The sequence below is a fragment of the Tamandua tetradactyla genome, chromosome 2, assembly GCF_023851605.1.
Source record: "Tamandua tetradactyla isolate mTamTet1 chromosome 2, mTamTet1.pri, whole genome shotgun sequence".
In the NCBI taxonomy this organism is placed as follows: Eukaryota; Metazoa; Chordata; class Mammalia; order Pilosa; family Myrmecophagidae; genus Tamandua; species Tamandua tetradactyla.
The window spans coordinates 203,762,108-203,775,423 of record NC_135328.1 but is presented as its reverse complement, the minus strand read 5'-3'; positions in this window follow the sequence as shown (position 1 = coordinate 203,775,423).

Here is a 13,316-nt window from a genome sequence, read left to right as displayed (position 1 = left end):
GGTGGCTTTGGGTTTCCATCGTGACCAGTTGCTTCTTGGCTGGCTATCCCTGGACTGCTGTCTCCTCTGAGCCCCCATGGAGCAAACGTAAAGGCTGTGCTTTCCCCCTGGGGTTCGTGAGTGCCCAGCCCACTGTAGGCATCTTATAAACGACGTCCTCTACAGTTGCTTATTGCCCCCTCCCCGCCTTCCCCACTGAGTGGAACACCGCCCGCCCACCCCCTCCTCTGTGTCCGGCTGCTCAGGCCGTGATGGTCTGATGGCAGGGAGCTGAGAGTCAGGTCTGGGGCCCAGAAGTGCTGCTGGCTGTGTGACCCCAGGGAAGTTGCTTCCCCTTGCTGGGCCCAGGGGCTGCCCCCACCCCTCCCCACACGCACACACCACCCCACGCCTCTCAGCCTCCTCCTTTCCACCTCCGTCATGTCTCCATCCCACTGCATGAAATGACCAATTCAGGGTCTGGCTGAGCCATCAGAACAGCAGGCCCTCGGGGACAGGAGATGTGTCCCCGACACCCAGCACAGTCTCCCCCTCCCCACATCAGGGCTCAGAAAACATGCGTGAGGGAAGGGGCCGGAGGTGGAACAGGATGGCAAGTGAGGGGTGGTTTGACCCTATGTCAGGGCCACAGCTCAGCCCGTGCCGAGGTTACTCAAGGTGGTGATGGGCTGGTGGCAGGGCTGGGGCACTGACCCTGGTGCGGGTCGTGACCCCGGGCCTCGCAGCGGCCCCTCCACCGCACCCTCCGCCTCGGCGGTTTTGACGAAAGCCAGACGCAGATCTTTAGAGCTGCTGGCATCGTCAAAATTTAACATTGACTATTACCAAGGTACCTTCCTAGCACGCACCCCCGCTGAGGAGAGGCACCAGCACCCCCCACTTGCCCTCCGACCCCCACCACAAAAACAGGCGAGTCACTGTCACCCAGTTTCTTTCACACACAGGCGTGTTTGCACACACTCTCTCTCTCACACACACACAGCTGCTCCCTCTGTCAGATGCGCCATGGGCTCAGCTCCTTCCAACAAGGCAGGACGCCAGCGAGGTCACAGGGTGGCTCTACTCCCGCTTCTGATGCCTCCTGCCCCTGTGGCATCAGGGATGCCTCCTGCCCCTGTGGGGTCTCGGGGCTGGGCCGGAGGAGGCTGGCAAAGGGCTCGGCTCACCAGGAGCCCCTCTGTACCCTTTTCATCCACATAATACTATAAGGGCAGTTGGTGGTGACCCCGTCTACAGGTCAGGACCGAGGCTTGGAGAGGGGAGGTGACCTCCCAGAGCTGCACAGCCACCCAGGAAGGGACAGGCCTGGGATTTGAACCAGGTCTGGTTTCAGAGCTTCCTCTTGGCTGCCTCCCAACAAACCTATAAACTTTCTCCAGCTGCTGTCTGCTGCCCACAGGCAGGTTGAAGAGGCCAATCCCAGCTCTGGCCCCAACCCCGGCCCTGGCCCCATCACCCAGCCTCTCCCAAAGGGGCCAGGTGAGTCTTGGAGGCTCCCAGGCTTGGCAGGACTTCTTCCCCATCTCCTGAGGGCACCCACCATTGGCCTCTCCTTTGGGAACTTGAGCCTCTTTACCTTCTGGAGTGAGCTGAGTAGTATCCCCCAAGTCACATCAGCCTGGAACCTGAGAATGTGACCTTATTTGAAAACAGGTTCTTTGCAGATATAATTCATTAAGAATCTTGAGATGAAATCATCCTGGATTTAGGGTGGGCCCTAAACCCAATGACTGGGGTCCTTATAAGAAGAGGAGAGGACACAGAGAGATGCACAGAGGAGAAGCCACATGAAGACGATGCAGCTGCCAGCCAAGGAAGACGGAGGCATGCAGCCACTGGCAGCCAGGAAGAGGCATGGAACAGGTGTTCCCTCTGCGCGTCAGAAGGCGCCCACCCTGCCAACCCCTCGATTTCAGACTTGTGGCCTCCAGAAGCGGGAGAGAATGCATTTCTGTGGTTTGAAGCTGTCCAGTTGGTGGTGTTTTGTTACAGTGGCCCCAGGAGATGGATGCAGCTTCTCTACAGAAATGCAGGGGGCTCAGGGAGAGGTGGGCAAGCCCACCTGTCATCCAGGGCCATTGCAGCACCCGCTCTCCCTGCCACAGCCAGCCAGGACCCTCGTCCCAGACTCTTCCACTCACCCGACCCCTCACCTGCACCCCTCACCCGCACCCCCCAGCCATCTCACAACAGCCAGGAGAGCAGATCTGAGCTCAAATCCTGATTTCATACTTAAAAACTGTGGCCTCCCAGGCAAGTCCAGTCACCCCCACCTGCCCAACTCTCCTCATTTATAAAGTGTAGACAGCAATAGAACCTTCCTGAAAGCATTGCTGGTAAGGTTAAGGAGAATAGTGACCATTCTGCCATAGCCTCCTACAGCAGAGACAGCACCCGAGCCCCCACACCACGCAGCCGTTAAGCTTGGTCTAAAGTCCCGCGGCCAGCTAGAGGCAGAGTCTGGGAGGGAATCTAGTCTTTGCTCCAGAACTGGGCCAGGCCTTAGAAGGGGACCAGGGCAGGAGCTGAGATTCTTTCTGGGGGCTGCCCTTGTGCCAGGTGTTAGGACTGAGTGTCCAGAAAGAGCGGAGGTGTGGCCGCCTTGAGGCCCCATGCAGAAGTGTGGGGGCCCCCCACTGAGCCACGGGCGGGGGTGGTCGGGGCTTTGAGGGAGCAGACCCAGGCCAGGGTCAGGAATGGCTACAGTGGGAGGTGGGGAGACCCCTGAGCCCAGAGGTGAAGGATGAGTAAGGGGTGGGGGTGTTGCCGAGGGAGCCGCAAGGAAAGGGCTGGTGGTGGGAGCGTGCATGGTGCTTTCGAGAAAGCGCAGAGGAGGGCAGGTCCGGACCAGCTGAATCTGGGTCTTTATCCAGAGCGAGCTGTGGGCTGCCACGGAAGGGATCCAGGCAGGGGGAGGGAAGGACGGGCAGCAGCCCACACGGCCTTGTGCACTGAACGGCCTTCCTGGCCACAGGTTGTGCCTGGAGACACGGCCCCTGCAGCTGCCCTGGAGAGAGGGGACAGGGGTTCAGACCAGGCTGCTGGCCGGGAGGGGGGAGGGGGCGGGGGGGGGGCGCAGATGGACTCCAGGTCTGTTTTGGAGGTAAAATGAACAGGGCGTGGCGGGTCCTGGGCCTGCAGCAGATGGAGGACGAGATGCGGGACTCAGTGCAGGTCCTGGCCTTGGCCACCGGGTTGGGGGGCCATGCACTGGCAGGCGGGGAGCCCCAGGGACTCATCTGTCCCGGACAGGTGGTGTTCTAGGGGCTGGGGAGGCGATAATGGACTCGGAGGGGAGAGTAAGGGGGAGCTGGGTTGAGGAGAAACCAGGAGATAAAGAAATAGGGGCAGCTTGCATAGTTCATTCAAGAAGTTCGTTGGGAGGGAGAGGAGAGAGGGTGAAGGCAGTAGGAGAGGGGAATGAGGGATCAAGCCACAGCTTTTGTGGTTTCCCTGCCCCGGACAGGAGAGGATGCAACAGCCCAGACTCTGAGGTCTGTCCCAATCCAGCCATCTTTCCACTCCCCTCTGCCGCCAGCCAGTGGTTCCAAACCATGGAAGTGATTGATTATGTGTAAACAGGAGGAAGCAATTAGCCTGTGCATGTCTGGTCATTAATGAGCCTCTTATGTATTTATAACGCAGCTCACTTTCCCTCCAACTTCAAATATTCTGAGAGCAGCCAGGGGACCTCTGAGCAGCCGCACTCATTGATAGGAAGCCCATAATCTTTACTCACTTAGAACCAATTGACTCTTACTTTACATATAATTCTAATAAGCCTTTTTTTTTTTTCCTTCTAATGCACCATAGATTAGAAGCAGCTAGGCCTGGGGTAACTGTCAGAGGCAGGAGCACTGCAGCTGGGAGAAGAGGCACTGATGGCCTGAGAGGGAGGGAAGAGGCAGAGCTGCCTGGGGTCTTTTAGTGGAGAGCAAACAAGCCCACCATCCTCTGTGTCCTTAAAAGTACCCCTGTCTCACACTGTCCCACAAGCCACTGCTTGGACTAGATCATCTCAGGGTCCTTTTCTACATCAAGATTCTCACTTAATGATTCTTTGTTCCCAACAATGCCTCTGAGTCACTGAGAAAGAGCTAAATTACACTCAGTATTTTTCTGCTCAAAAAGGAAGTTTTGGTTTGTTTTTTTTAAAATATTTTGAATTGTAAATTTTAAGTTTTGATGCCTACGGTTTCTGAAATGTTCCCTTACACACTAGGGGAGTTTGTAATTGCCCATTGAATGATCTGCTTTCCCGTTAGACTGGAAGTGTTCGGGGAGGAGGGCCATGTCTGCGGGACCCACCGTCATTCCCACGCCTGGCACAGAGCTACAGAGGCGTCAAAGAACATTGGTTGAATTAATGAATGGATTAATAAATTAATATCACATACCAGGCAACATTCGATCAACAAATACATTGTTAAAATTAATTTCACCTGTTTCTTTCTACTTTTTCAATGTGGCTAGTGGATAAACTTTAAATTACATGCATGGCTCACACGCTATCTCCCTTTGTTTGTGCCTTCTCACACATTCCTGGCCCAACTCTAGAGGCCAATGCAAAGTTTCAATGCGGTCGGGGCGAAGCTCTCCCCTGCAGTAAGCAAGCCACTTCCTCACGTGTTTCTGGGGCAAGGTCATTTCTTGTTTCCTTGGAATCCCAGCACCAGTCCAGTGGACGGCCAGAGCCGAAAACCCTTCGTGCCTGTTGCAATTCCATAATTTGAGGGGTGGGGAGGCAGGGGCTTTACAGATGGGAAAACAGAGCCACAAAGTGAGGAAGCAACTGGGGGCAGACTCAAGGAATATAGCGACACCCTGCGAGATTGCAGAAGACCTCTTTGCAGGCTTCCAAGCAAGTCTGCATCCATGAAACCACTTGAGCCTCACCACAACCCTTTAAGTCAGTGCCATTACACTTGCTTTTACATTTGGGGAAACTGAGGCTCAGAAAAGTAAAATGAGAAGAAATACTTCCAGGAGGACCCACATGAAATGGGGGCTCATATGACATTCTCATAGCCCCTTCCTGCAACTCCGTTTCCTTGAAGAAAAAGATGTGGGGAGTTAGGCGTAGGGGAGGGACTGACAAGAGAACACACTGCTTGGGCAAGATTGGCTGTGCCCACCCACTGCCACCTCCGACTCGCCTGCTCTGGACCCCAAGTTCCGATTTGCCACCCAGATAGTGGGAGGGATGAATGCTGTTCAGATGCACCCACCCGAGAGTGGAGGTCAAGCCCTCCCAGAGGGTACAGCCGCGCACCTGAGCAGCAATCGGAACTCAAGCTGCCCTGTAACCCGGACCCTGCTCCCTGGCAACCAGCGCAGGGCGCCCTTAAACGTCAGGGAGTGGGTCTCCCCGACGCCTGCCCTTCCAATCGCTCAGCTGTTCAGCAAATGTTCACAGAGCACCTGCTCCGTGTAAAGAGACCCAGCCCAGATGCTGCATGGACGCTGCCCTCAAGCAGTTCAGAGTCCACAGAGGGGCAGGCCCTGACGCCACTCACTCTCCTTGCCTGCAAAATGGAGTTAAAGCCCTGCGCTGGGAGTCAGGCCTGCAGAGGTGCTCAGAGGATGGCAGCAAGGGTGGTGGAGACTGGATGCTTGCTCAGGGAGCTGGGGCGCCCCTAGGCCAGGCCCTCCCATCTTCCCTGCTGCCACCTGCTGCAGGTGATAACAGGAAGGCATCTCCCCTAAGGTCCTGACATTTGTCTAGGGGCAGATAGGCAAGTTGCCACTTTGAAATACAGGACAGGCAGAGGGAAGCGAGGGGAGAAGGAAACCCCCGGGGAGGGGACTCCCCTGGGCTGGCAACCCCGGAGTATCAGGGAGACAGGGAGCCAAGTTTGCTCCTAAGATCCCAGGGAGCATCTGGAAGTGACTTTCTGATTTTCCTGAAGAGGATTCGGAATATGCAGCTGACCCCTGACAGAGAGCCACCCACCCCGCTCCTTCCAGGGTCCCCACTTCCAGAAAACCCACCTTCTTTAGTTTCCTTACCTGCAAAACAGGCTGGGTCTCCCTGGGTCTGGAAATGCAGAAGCCCTGCCCCCAACCAAGCTTCCTCCCTCCAGCAAATGTTTCCAGGAGCCAGGTCGGACTTGCCGATGCCCAGGAGCGTGCGTGTTTGTGGCCCACCTGGCGCCTGCATGCTTGGGTCCCTGCTCTGTCACTCACCAGGCGTCCCAGCTTTCACCTGGGGAGCTTTGAAGGACGGTCTGGTGTCCTGTGGGCCATGTCCAACCTACCCAAAGGTTTGCCCACATGCTATTATTCAAACTGAATTAACGGCCAACTTTAAAAATCGGTCCCACAAACACCATGTAAAAATGCCAGACATACAACTTCTCTTGAAAACTCAAGAAAATCAGACTTACACCCTGGCAGGTGTCATGTGGTCATGTGATTACATAACTCTAGGCCTAGCCCAATCTGCTCCCCTTACCCTCCCCCGCCCCACAGCATCCCTGAACAATCAAGAGCTAGTGTCTGCTTGAACGCTTCTCATAACATCTCTACATTTTGGGGCAGTTGGTCCGAGCTCTTAGAAAGGTCTTCTAAATTAGGCAGCCATCCCCCTTTCTCTAACAAGATGCCAAGAAAAGAAATGGGCTTTAAAGTCCCTGGGATCTGAGCCCTTCTCCAGCATTTCAACTGTCATATGTATAATCTAAGCCAAATGGCAGCCTTTCTGAGTTTCAGTGCCCTTCAGTGCCCCTGCAAGGACTGTGAGGCTTAAACCAGAACAAGTTCGTAATGCACCTAAAGGAAGGGGCTGGCACGAGGCATATTCCCCACCTGGCCTCTGTCAGCCCATGGAATCTCCAGCTTGTAGATCCACATTTTCCCTGTGACTACAGCGCTGGGAGATGAAGGTGCTGAACAAAGAAAGGTCTGTGCCAGTCAGAGGCTGATCAAGGGCTTGGCCCTGCCCGGCACCCATTCTCCAGGCCCCACCCGCAGGAGGCTGCGGGCTCCTTCTGGCTCCCTGGACTGCCTGGCCCACTAGGTGCACATGGTGGCAGGCAGGGCCCCGGGAGGGAGCCCTCCTCACTGCCTCTCCCCACAGCTGTGCCTTCCCAGGGTGAGAACTCTCCTCCTGGAAATGGAGTTGGAGGAAGGGAAAGTCAGGGTGGGAAAAGCAGGAGTGATAATCACCGTCATTCAAACGGCTATTACAATTGGCGGTTGGCTGTACATCCTGCAGTATGCTAAGCCTTTTCCCGGGTTCTTTCATTAATTTTCGCAATCGGAGACATAGAGGATACTATCCTTATTTTATACACCCGGAAGCTGACACTCTGGGAAGTTAAGAAACTTGCCTAAGGCCACAGGGAGAGGATTTACACCTGTGTCTGTGTGGTTCCTGTCTGCACTCGTGACCGCTGCACTCTAAGGCCTCCCTAAACTTGGGGCAGCCCCTTGTACTCAGCCCTTGGGGTGGAGGTGGGGAGAGAGGGGGCTTTCCTTAAAGTGACTCTGAGTTTGTCTCTGAACCCAAGTCGCTGAGCGTCTGTCCCTGTGCACCTGAGTGTGTCATGCGTGGGGTTGGGGTGGGGAAAGGTGGGGGGGACACTTTGTGTGGGCACGTGTGTCTGAGCGTCAGGCGTGTAAGAGTGTGCAGGTGCATGTCGGGCCTGTGTGTGCGTGTGCGTGTATGCGCGTGCGTGTGTGTGGCCACACAGGGATGGCCTGGCGGCTCTATGTCCCGGTGTCCAGGGGCGTCCCTGACCGTGGCTCCGCGCGGGGCGGCTCCGAGTCCGCGGGCGGGCCCGAGCGCCAGGCGCAGGGCGTGCGCCGCCTCCGAAGGTGCGAGCGGGCGAGAGTGTGAGCGTGCGCACGTGCGGCGTGGTGTGCGGGAGGCCGATGTCCGCGGGGCGTGCGTCCGGGGTCGGTGGCCGCCGTGCAGGCTCCGTGCCGCCCCCCCACCCCGCCTCGGTGCTGATTGGCTCTGCGCCGTGACGGGCCGGCCCCCGCCCGGGGCGGCGGCGGCGGCGGGCGCGGGTGCCCGCGTGTGCGCTGTGTGCCGGCGTGTGCGCCGGTGTGTGCGCCGGGCCGCCGGGTGTGCGGGAGAGCGAGGGAGCGCGCCGCCGTGCGGGCCGCCGCGGCCGAGCCCGAGGGTGCGCGGCGCCCCCGCCCGCCCGGGCCCGGCCATGGCCCCCGCCCGGGGCCGCCTGCCCCTTGCGCTCTGGGTCGTCACGGCCGCCGCGGCGGCGGCCACCTGCGTGTCCGCGGCTCGCGGCGAAGGTGAGCAGCGGCGGCGGCGGCGGCGGCGGCGGGGCGGGGGCGGCCGGGGCGGGGGGCGCGGCGCGCGCTGCTCGCGGCTCAACTTCCTTTGCCTCGACCCTGTGCGCCAAAGGCGTTGGGATCCCTCGGCCTCGGGCCAGGTATGGCACCGCCGGGGGAGGGACCCGAGGTCAAGGGGCAGAGCGGTGGAGATAGGGGGAGGACTGGCGCACCGGGACTCCCAGACTTGAGGATGAGGGACAGCGGCATGGGAGAGACTGGGGACAGTGGGGTAGGACATGGGGACAGGACGGAGTGATGCATGCTGCGGACAGAGAATTGAGGCTTGACCACTGGAGACAAGGGGACAGAAGACGAGAGAAGAGGCACGGAGGACTGGGGGACAGAGGGCTAGGACAGGAGAGGGGACCGAGGACAGGAACGACCCAGGGCCGGCACTGGGGGCCAGAGGGACTCAGGATGGGAGGCACCTGTGCGCTGAGAGGGCGAAGAGCAAGGGGGCTGGCTCAGAGCCGGGTTGATAGGCTCCAGGACCTAAGAAGCAAGGACCCAGAACAGCGGACAGGAGGGGGGCAGGAAGGCGACACGGGCAGGCAGGCGACAGGGGCAGGCAGGGGTTGAAAGTCTTGGGAGTGGGGGTGGGGCCAGAGGGTCAGAGGCAGGGGGATGGGGGCTCGGGGGACAGTGCAGGGGAGTGACAGCAGAGGACAGGCAGCTGCAGGTGGGCAGGAGGAGTGGCCTCGGGAGGAAGGACCAGAGAGGAGCAGGCTGAGGTGGAGGGGCTGAGCAGGCAGGGGCCTTCAGGATAGGGGCCTGGCTAGGGGCAAGGCCAGGGGCAGCCGGTCACTCAGAGGGCACAGGGTGGAGGAGAGCACGGGTGGTCTGGGCAGTGGCAGTGGAAGCCAGAAGGTGGGGGGGGAGATGTCTTCTAGTGGGCACCCATCAGGCCCCCTAACACCCAGGACCTCACCCCTACACACATGCACGCCTACACGCACACACACACCTGTTAGCTGGTTGACACTCCAGGTCCTGCCCAGGATGCTGCCCTGGGTTCTGTTCGCTGTACCCCAGCCCCTGCCCTGGACCTCCTCGGCTCCCCCCGCAGCCTGACCTGGAGCTCTGTGCTGGATCCTGGAGCTGCTGTCCTAGACCCAGTGCCGGATTCTCACCTTGGCAGGAAGAACTTCCAGACTCAAGAGAGCTCCAGCGCCTGCGTTCATCACCCACGCTCCAGCCAGAACACACTTGCACAGATCCATCCCCTCACACACAAACAGCTCACAGAATACCACCACGCCCACAGACACACGTGTCCATGGACACGCATGCAGACACACGGACACGGACACACAGAGAGACTCAGGCCTATAGACACTCACATGCTGGGACAGGCCAGCCCACAGGCGCGCGCACACACACACACACACACACACACACACACGGAGCATCCAAAGGCATATACATGGGAATGTAGCCAGCGTACACATGCACACGCACACTCATGCACGCATGCACAGAAACATGAACAGATATATGCACGTGAAGATACGCATATCCATGGACAGACACACCCATCAACCTGTAACTGTGCCCACACGAAATTCACGTGCACAAAATAAACCCACACAGACACTCATGGCCTCCAGTGACACCCAGCACGGAAGGGAGTGGGACCACTGCGGGGTGAGGTCAGATGGCAACAAGAACAGGGTCAGCTGGGGTGGGGTGGGGGGCAGTGATGAGGTGTGGGTTCCTGGGGTGAGTAGCAAGGTTGGGACGCCAGGAAAGAGCAAGGGCAGTACCTCCACCCAGCTCCTTCCTCAGGAGGGTGTGGGCTTCTGGGTGAGTAGGTGAGGGTGCGGGACTGGGACCTGTGGCCTGAGAAGCCAATTTTCCCAGGCAGGTGGGGGAAGGGGCTCTGGGAGTTGCACACACACCCCCACCCCCACCCCCGCCTCGGCTCTCTTCTCCAGGGAAGAACCAGTGTTTTCCAGAATTGCAGGCTGGCAAGTCTCAGAGTCCCCTGGGGTGGGGACTTTACCCAGCTCAGTGCTGAAGGCAGACCTTGGGCTGGGAGAGAGGATATGTTTACGGCAGGAACAGTAGTTGGGAAAGAGACAAAATCCAGAAAGAGAGGCAGACGGGAGCCTTTTTCCGGGGCAGAGGGAGGCATCGTCCAAGGGCCGGAGTCCAATGGCCTCTCTGTCAGTGCGGGAGGGGGCCTACCTACTGCTGGGCAGGGGTTCCCCACGCACATCAGCCGGCCATGGAGTGGGGCATGGTTCCAGGTGAGACAGCCAGGAGTCCCTTCTAGCGTTATCCCAAGGCCGGTGCAAAGCCAGGATCCGCCAGGCTTGACTGTTGAAGCTTAAGCAGGGGGCTGTTCCCAGCTGGGGTCCTGCAGAGGTGGCAGTGCCCCAGCCTGCCCAAGTGTCCCTATGCCAGGCTCCTTACTGTGGCCCTATAGGCGCAGCCGCAGGGAAGGGCCCTGCACCTGCAGAAATGCTCCCCCTCCCCAGCTCCACGAAGCTCGTAGCCGTTTCTCACTCTCTGGAGTGGATTATCACTCCGCTTCGGGGTGATCTCCAAGGCATTCACAGCCTGGCTGACATCCCCTGGCCACCCCGAATTCTCCAGCCTTACCATCATGCGCTGAGTCCTTGGGGAATGTAAATCAATTTAAGTATTAGTCTCAGCGAAATGGAATGGGGGAAGGTGATAGAGCTGGAGAAAAAAAAGAAATACCATCATGCCTTCCTTAGTCCAACAGGAACAGCTTAGGAATTATCTTTGCTTCTAAGAGCAGCAGAGGGACACATTTGATCCCCCAGAACAGCCCCTGCAGGAAGGCCCAGGAGGGTGTCTTGCAGGTGAGGAAATGGAGGCACAGAGAGGCTAAGTGATTACCTTCACTGAAGTGGGTAATCCCATTTGGCAAGTGGGAAGATAGGCCCAGAGAGGGGAAGTCACATAGTACAGCAGGGAGCAGGACACAGCCCAGCCCTGGGGACCCGAGGGTCTGAAGTTAAAGGGGACTCGGGCCCAGGATGGGTGGTCCTGATGCTGGAATATTCTCTCCAGCCTTGATCAACCTCCCGTGGGCTTGGGGCTTCCCTCTAGTGTTCCCATTCTTGGAAGGGGGCATGAGGCGAGGAAGATGAAGATGGAAGCAGAGTGGAGGGAGGCAAGGGGGCGAGAGAGTCTGGTCGGAATTGGAGCAAAACAGCCCTGGAATCCTTTAGCCCTTCCTGAATCCGATAGAATCGACTTTGGCTTATGTTTGGATTATCTGAGCCCTGTGGCCAGCTGATCAAGAATCAGCCTCGAATGTTGTGGGGCCCCCCTGCCCGGGGGGGTTGGAAGGGCCCCGAAGGTGGAGTCTGCAGGCAGCTGCCCCTGGCGGGAGGGGGAGAATCTGAGCGGTGGATGTTCATTTGGATTGCCCCTCCGGAGGGGCAGATCAGAGCAGCATCCAGGCGGAGCTGGGAGAAGGGGCTGTCAGCCTGCCATCCGTGGCTGGGATGTGGATGGCGTCAGGGAGCCTGTAGGTCCTTTACTATCACCCTCTCCCCAAACTAGGCCCCGCTGGTCTGGGGGAAACTGCAGTGCGGCCCCCTCCCCCTCCCCCCAGCCAGCAGGAGGAGAGAGCTCGCCTGACCCAGTTTTCTCTACGTTGCCTGAGAGGGAGGGAGGAAGGCGGGGAGACTTCTCCTCTCTGCCTGCACCCCTGGCGTGGGGCCGGCTCAGGGAAGGGAAGATCCCTCTGCGGACATTTGCTCCATCCCTGAGCCTGCCTGGCCTCTGGGGACTCAGGGAGGAGCAGAGGGGCTCCCTCCCTGGATCTGCCAGCCCCTTCTCCAGCCTGCCTCTGGGATCCCTGACGATGGGGTGGGGACAGGAAAAGGAGGAGGAAATTCAGCAAATCAGAGCATCCCACTCCAACATTTCCTGAGGATACTTGATTCCATCTTTGAGGGGCAGGCTCAGAGCTATACAAATCTCAGGCAGAAGGGCACCCAGCCTCCCTGCCAGAAAGTTGCAGGAGGGCAGGGCTTTAACCGACTGTGACTTGCCCAAGCCAGCTGATTGGGGTGGTTGGAAGCGCACTGTTGCTGGCTGGGAGAGAAGGTACATTGAAGAGAGAGATGAAAAGCCATGTGATTCTGGAGTTGAAAATCCTCTCATGTACCTATCACCAGATAGATCAAAAGGAAGCAGAAGGAAAGATACAAGTGCTGGGGCAGGGGGAGTGGGTAGCTGAAGTCCAGAGAGGTGAAGGCACTTACCCAGGGACACACAGCCAGTTGGAGACAGAGTTGGGATTTGGGCCCTGATATGTTAATGGTTAGTGCACTTTTATACACCTGTGGTGAGTAGGTGGGTTCGAGGAGAGAGAAAGGAGGGGTGGGGCTTGGAGAAAGGGAGCTAATGTTTGTTGGGACCAACTCTGGGTCTCCATGCTTCCAGTTGGCTTCTTTACCCTCACCCAACCCTTAGTTAGGTATTATTATCCCCATTTTAAAGATGACAAGATCGAAGTGCAAAGAGATGAAGTCATCTACCCCAGGCCACTTGCTAGTCAGTAGCTACGATGAAATATGAGCCCGGGGTGTCTAACCCCAAAGACAGGCCCTTTTCTCCACCATGCTGTTGAGATTGCTCAGGGTTCCCCTTGAGGACCTGGCTCAGGAGCCCTGGATAGTTGCCCAACAAGTGCTTGTAAAATAGACTTGCCTTTTGGACCAGGAATCCAGGCGATGGTGTCTGTGGCTGCAGGTGCCCAGATTGCCAGCCCTGCCAGCACCCATGTGGGCTCTTGGCACATTCTTGATTGCTCTGAGGCTCAGCGCTTTTCATTTGGGAAATGAAGTGGATGATAAGCACCTCTCAAGGTTGTGTGAGGCTCACAGAAGATGCGTCTCCAGTTCCCCTTGCAGGGCTCAGCACATAGTAGGTGCTCACAAAAAAGCAGCCCTCCCTTATCAAAATCACTTCCCATCAAATGTGCATGGAGGACCTGTGAGATGCCAGCCCCTCTCCTGGTGGTCACTGAGGAT